The sequence below is a fragment of the Schistocerca nitens genome, chromosome 1 (genome assembly GCF_023898315.1).
Source record: "Schistocerca nitens isolate TAMUIC-IGC-003100 chromosome 1, iqSchNite1.1, whole genome shotgun sequence".
Taxonomy (NCBI): Eukaryota; Metazoa; Arthropoda; class Insecta; order Orthoptera; family Acrididae; genus Schistocerca; species Schistocerca nitens.
Genome location: NC_064614.1, coordinates 685,944,204 through 685,950,313, shown reverse-complemented (window position 1 = coordinate 685,950,313; position 6,110 = coordinate 685,944,204). Strand labels below are relative to the sequence as shown.

At 44.5% G+C, this 6,110-nt stretch overlaps 1 non-coding gene across 1 annotated transcript; it reads left to right on the top strand.

Annotated features, from left to right (window-relative positions):
* The first annotated feature begins 2,153 nt into the window (after positions 1-2,153).
* Positions 2,154-2,236, top strand: Trnaa-cgc (transfer RNA alanine (anticodon CGC)). The gene has a single exon. It is a non-coding gene; the product is annotated as a tRNA-Ala (tRNA).
* Positions 2,237-6,110: the final 3,874 nt, after the last annotated feature.

Sequence of the window (6,110 nt, the reverse complement as noted above, 5' to 3'; positions counted from 1 at the left end):
ACGGTCTCTCGGCGTCTCTGATAGACAGTAGCTAAGGTTGTTCCAGCAGTGCGTTTCACGTTTCTGCCAGAAAACGAGACGCAGAACTGCGATCTTCCATCACCAGAAGTGAACGCGTTAACGTGCGTTACGGAGTCACGGGAAAACCTGAATGAGAACTTCAGTGGTGGAGACTCATTTCACGGCTAAGGAAATTGCTAAAGTGGTGGAACAAAGCAGTTTATAATCACATATCGGGCGTCGGCTGCCGCTGCCGATGGCTATCAGCGGCAGACTGGCGTGCAGCCGAGATATGTGAAGCCACGGGCGCCGTGATTGCGGGCTGGCGGCGGCTGCCTTGTCATCAGCGGCGGCGACCTGCGCAATCAGGACCGCCGCCCCTAAGGGCCAGGCGAGGCGCGGGGAGCTGCAGCCGAGAGGCGGCCGACGCTGGCGGCCTCTGCAAACTACTGGCGCTCTTATGTCTCAGAGATTCAGATATCGTCCCTACACAAAACAGTAAGGAAATATGATTAATACGTCGTTAACCCAGTGTGGGATAGCTAACATGAAAATCGAAGAAAATTCTCCACGAAATTTCACCTATATGTACATACAGACACCGCAAGCCACCGTATGGTGCGCGGCTAAGTAGAAGTGCTGGCACTTCTACAATGACAGTCATATGTCAAAAACGTTACCGCAGTCTGCTAGTATCCACTATTGCCGCCATTTAGTTTACACGAAACAGCAAGGAAATCTCCAACCTACAAAGCAGATCGACATTTCTATAGCCGTTCTCATCACAGAAGCGGCAACTCTTCCCTTCGAGTTCTCAGAATTAAGCTAGAAATAGATATTTTGGGGCCTCCGTTCAATTTTTACTGCAGGAGATCGATAGAAATGGAATGGTGTATTGAATCGACCATTGCTCGGGAACTGTACATCACCGACATGTGAAGGGTCTACATTCGACTTGTTTTTATTATATTTTGGCCGTCAGTCTACGTTTAGTTGTTGTAAGACCAGTGGATGTTTGTATCTGTTCGCCAAGAAATTTTAAATTACGTTACTATGTCATGTAAGGCCCGCCCGGTTGGCCTTGCGGTCTAACGCAGTGCTTTCCGGGCGGGAAGGAGCGCCTGGTCCCCGGCACGAATCCTCCAGGCGGATTTGTGTCGACGTCCGGCGAGCCGGCCAGTCTGTGGATGGTTTTTAGGCGGTTTTCCATCTGCCTCAGCGAATGCGTGCTGGTTCCCCTTATTCCGCCTGAGTTCCACTATGTCGGCGATTGCTGCGCAACCAAGTTCTCCACGTACGCGTACATCACCATTACTCTACCACGCAACAATCGGGGCTACAGTCGTCTGGTGTGAGACGTTCCCTGGGGGGTCCACCGGGGCCGAACCGCACAGTAACCCTGGGTTCGGCGGAGGGGTGAAGTGGACTGCGATAGTCGTCGTGGAATTGTGGACCACTGCGGCTGCAGCGGGGACGGAGCCTCTCCATCGTTTCTAGGTCCCCGGTTAACATACAGTACAATTCAACACAATGTCATGTAATATTTCGACATGTATACCGTCGGGGCAGTATTGTCTGTTCGTAAACACCATCGATTCTGAAGTGGGGGATGCACTTTCGCTATTCCTTTCTTTGCTCGGGAATCTGTGTATCGGGTATATCGAGTGGGCTACACGTGATCCTCAATGACATCAGAAGAAACAAATGACATAGGGAAGTCATCAGGTTCTTAGAGAATCCACTTAAGTATACCGAAAAGCTTTAATGACTTCTGATGAATGCTAGGATGATTATTTTGATCAGTCCGTGGTTTATGACTTACGCCATTCTTCTCATGTTCGTTTCTGACGACTTTAACTTTATTTGCCAGTTCTCTTAAACCTGCACTTGTTCTTCATCACTATTACCTTCTTACATTTTTAAACCAGTAATTATTGCTATTTTATTTTATTCCTTCAAAAAAAAAAGTTCAAATGCCTCTAAGCACTATGGGACTTAACATCTGAGGTTTTCAGTCCCCTAGACTTACAACTGCTTAAACCTAACTAACCTAAGGACACCACACACATCCATGCCCGAGGCAGGATTCGAACCTGCGATCGTAGCAGCAGCGCGGTTCCGAACTGAAGCGCCTAGAACCGCTCGGTCACAACGGCCGGACCGAGCGAGGTGGCGCAGTGGTTAGCACACTGGACTCGCATTCGGGAGGACGACGGTTCAATCCCGTCTCCGGCCATCCTGATTTAGGTTTTCCGTGATTTCCCTAAATCGCTTCAGGCAAATGCCGGGATGGTTCCTTTGAAAGGGCACGGCCGATTTCCTTCCCCATCCTTCCCTCACCCGAGCTCGCGCTCCGTCTCTAATGACCTCGTTGTCGACGGGACGTTAAATAGTAATCTCCTCCTCCTTCACAACGGCCGGCTCTTTTATTCCTTTTATGCTTCCGTTACTATCAGTGAACCTATACACGTGATGCATATCTACCAACTCTTCACTAGTAAACCTAGCCATAATGTTAACACACAACTAATGCTGCCGGGAAAAATAACCTGGGACAGAAACAAGCAGTATTGAAAGCAAACTTGCAAGTAAAGTAGACTTTATTGTTGTCAGTAGCAAGTATCTTGGGTGAATGGAACAAGTTTGTTTGTACTGTTATGTAATATAGATAGACAAGGATAGATGAGGATAAGATGTCAAACGAGCCACCAGAGACCACGAGTGCCTTGTGCAAAAAATACTTTTCTAATATCTCTGAACGACCCCCTCGCTTTTGATGGGTAAACACTATGATCTAAATTAGTAATTGAGATATAGACCCAATGTCATACAACTGAGTCTTTGAAATAAACTATTGTTGCAATGTATTTTCATCGCAACGTTCTCAACAAGCAGCTACAGCTTTACTCAATGTCATTAGGCAGTTGCGTAAGATAAGATAGAAGAACGGCAGGGAAAGAATTCGTTGTTCATGGTAACATGAAAATATACGCTAAAGTGAACGGAAAGATTGAATAAAATTGAATAGATAGTTCAGAGTCGCGAGGCAAATAAAAGAGAATGGATACATAAATAAATAAAAAATATTTTAACAAAACTTTATTATTACAAGAATTTCCAATAGTAGTCTCTAATGATTCATTCCACTCAGTTTGTTGGTAGGTTGTAATAAATCAGTTCTGTATACTGTTAGTTGTACTGACAAATGTAAATAACAGCACCGTAGAAGAGCCTACAGCGTGCACAGGCAGCCGCATGGCAACCAGAATCGCTGGTCTACCTGTTGATCACGAGGGGCGTGGCAGCCGCAGATGAAAGAACGCCGCGCCTTGGTTCGCCTCTCAGATGTCCGTCGCGGATTCTCCCCGCACTTGCGTCATCGGCCAAAATGCAGCTCGGCGATCGGTTGGGAATTCCGTTCAGTAAACACGCTTCTCCACCGATGTCTCATTTCAGTCGCTAATAGGAGATGCTTCTGTCTCCATGTGGTACTGCAAGTTATCAAAGAAAAGAATATTGAATTAGAAGCCAACGTTTTTTTACTGTACGCGGAAGTCTCATTGATGAGTACCTCAGTTCCAGGCAGCTTCGGAACACTTTTATCACGCGCGCTTATGTGTTTGTGTGTCAACCAATTTAATCTGCCAACAAAAACAATGTTGTTCCTTCAAATCCTACTTTTACTCTTATTCTGTTTTTCCCCTGCTTGCGTTTTCAGCATCTTGACTATTTATGGCACGCGATAAAACTAATTCACCCACGATTTCCAATTTTAATTACTTTTAATTTTAGCTTTTATTTTTCCATTTAGAGTTGCAGACACTGTAGTTTACATGCTTCAGTTTTTCCTTCGCCCATTTTTCCTGACAGTAAAAAAATCCAACTTCACTTTAGATAAAACTTTTGAAGATGCCATATTTCTTATTTTCTTTAAATTTTTAAATTTTTCAGTTAATGTCTCTAGGATTATACACTGGAGAGCCAAAGAAACTTGCAAACTTGCCTAAGATAGTGTAGGGCCCCCGCGAGCACGCAGAACTGCCACAACACGACGTGGCATGGACTCGACTAATGTCTGAAATAGTGCTGGAGGGAATTGAGACCATGAATCCTGCAGGGTTGTCCATAAATCCGTAAGAATACTAGGGATGGAGAACTCTTCTGAACAGCACATTGCAAGGCATTCGAGGCACGCTCAACAGTGTTCATGTCTTGGGAGTTTGGTGACCAGCGGAGGTGTTTAAACTCAGAAGAGTTTTCCTGGAGCCACTCTGTAGCAACTCTGGACATGTGGGGTGACACAGTGTCCTGCTGGAATTGCCGAAGTCCATCGGAATGCACAATGGACATGAATGGATGGAGGTGATGAGACAGGAAGCTTAGGTACGTGTCACCTGTCAGAATCGTATCTAGACTTATCAGGGTTCTCATATCACTCCAACTGCACACCCTCACTCCATTACAGAGCCTTCGTTAGCTTGAACAGTCGCCTGCTGACATGAAGGATCCATGGATTTATGATGTCTCCATTCCCGTACACGTCCATCCTCTCTACACAATTTGAAACGAGACTCTTTCGACCACGCAACATGTTTCCAGTTGACAACAGTTCGATGTCGGTGTTGCCGGGCCATTCCTTTCGACCCTGAAAGCCCATGTGGATGATGTTTCGTTGAATAGTTCGCACGCTGACTCTTGTTGATGGCCCAGCACTGAAATCTGCAGCAGTCTGCGGAAGGGTTCACTTCTGTCACGTCGAACGATTCTCTTCGGTCGTCGTTGGTCCCGTTCTTGCAGGATCTTTCCCCGGACGCAGCGATGACGGAGATTTGGTGTTTTACCGGATTCCTGCTATTCATGGTTCACTCGTGAAATGGTCGTATGAGAAAATCCCTTCATCGCTACCTCGGAGATGCTCTGTGTAATCGCTCCTGCGCTGATTATAACATCACGTTAAAACTCATTCAAAACCTGATAACCTGTCGTTTTAGGAGTCGTAACCAACATAACAACTGCGCCAGACACATGTTGTCTTATATAGCTGATGCCGATCGCAGCGTCGTGTTCTATCTGTTTACATATCTCTGTATTTGAATACGCATGCCTACACCAGTTTCTTTGGCGCTTTAGTGTATATTATTTTGGCGGTGCCGAACGTCAGCTGCTCATTTTTATTGACATTTCAACTATGTTTCCTAATTCACACCATTCAGTCCCAAATAAATAATTGAAATAACGATAGTGAATACTATACACCAACCTGAAATCTGCAACTTTCCTAATTCCCTGAATCTAGATGTTATTAATATATCTGCTGTGAGAATTAAATACAAAGAAAGTTATAATTTAATAGTGTCACAATTTTTGCATAGCCTATATCACTTTAAGGCGAGACACCACGAACGAGGACGGAGTTCAAGAAGTCTCTCAAGGATGCTGTGTACACCTTGTAACACTTATGTCAATTAGAAGTAGGTCTATGTTATATAACTGTGTATCTGCAATTATGGAGTGTGTATTCTGTGTTAGTTAAGGTCATTGATTTGTGACAGGAAATTTAGAGTTTTGTGATATGTATATGAACAAAGTAAAATGATTTGTTAAAATAATTAATTTTTATAATATGTGTATGTTTATAAGAAAGACAATGTTTATTGTAAGCTGGTTCATGTTTAGAGCACTTGTATTGTAAAATGTGAAAGATGTAGTGAAGTCCATCCGCAACGGAAGTGGCATGGCGCGAGGTCAAAGGTGGTTTTGGCGGTCTAAATGGGCGGTTTCTTGGTGGGTAAAGTACGCAGTGGCCAGCCGTAGCACAGTACACTTCGACGGTGCCAAGAGAGGCAATTGGAAACTGCTTTTCAAGGAATTTTGCATCGGATGTGGATCTGTCAATTGTTTGGTATTCTCAGCAAAAAGGAATGGCTCTAATACGTTGAAAATCCGACGCCAAGAAGAGATTTTATACAGCATTATTGATAACTGCTGCTAACCACGGCTCAGAGTGCTCTGTGTCAGTTTGTATCCTGTGTGCTATTCAAAGGGAAATACGAAGATTGGAACTTTAATAGTGGCAATTTATTTACAGCTCGTACAAAATAGATACGTGT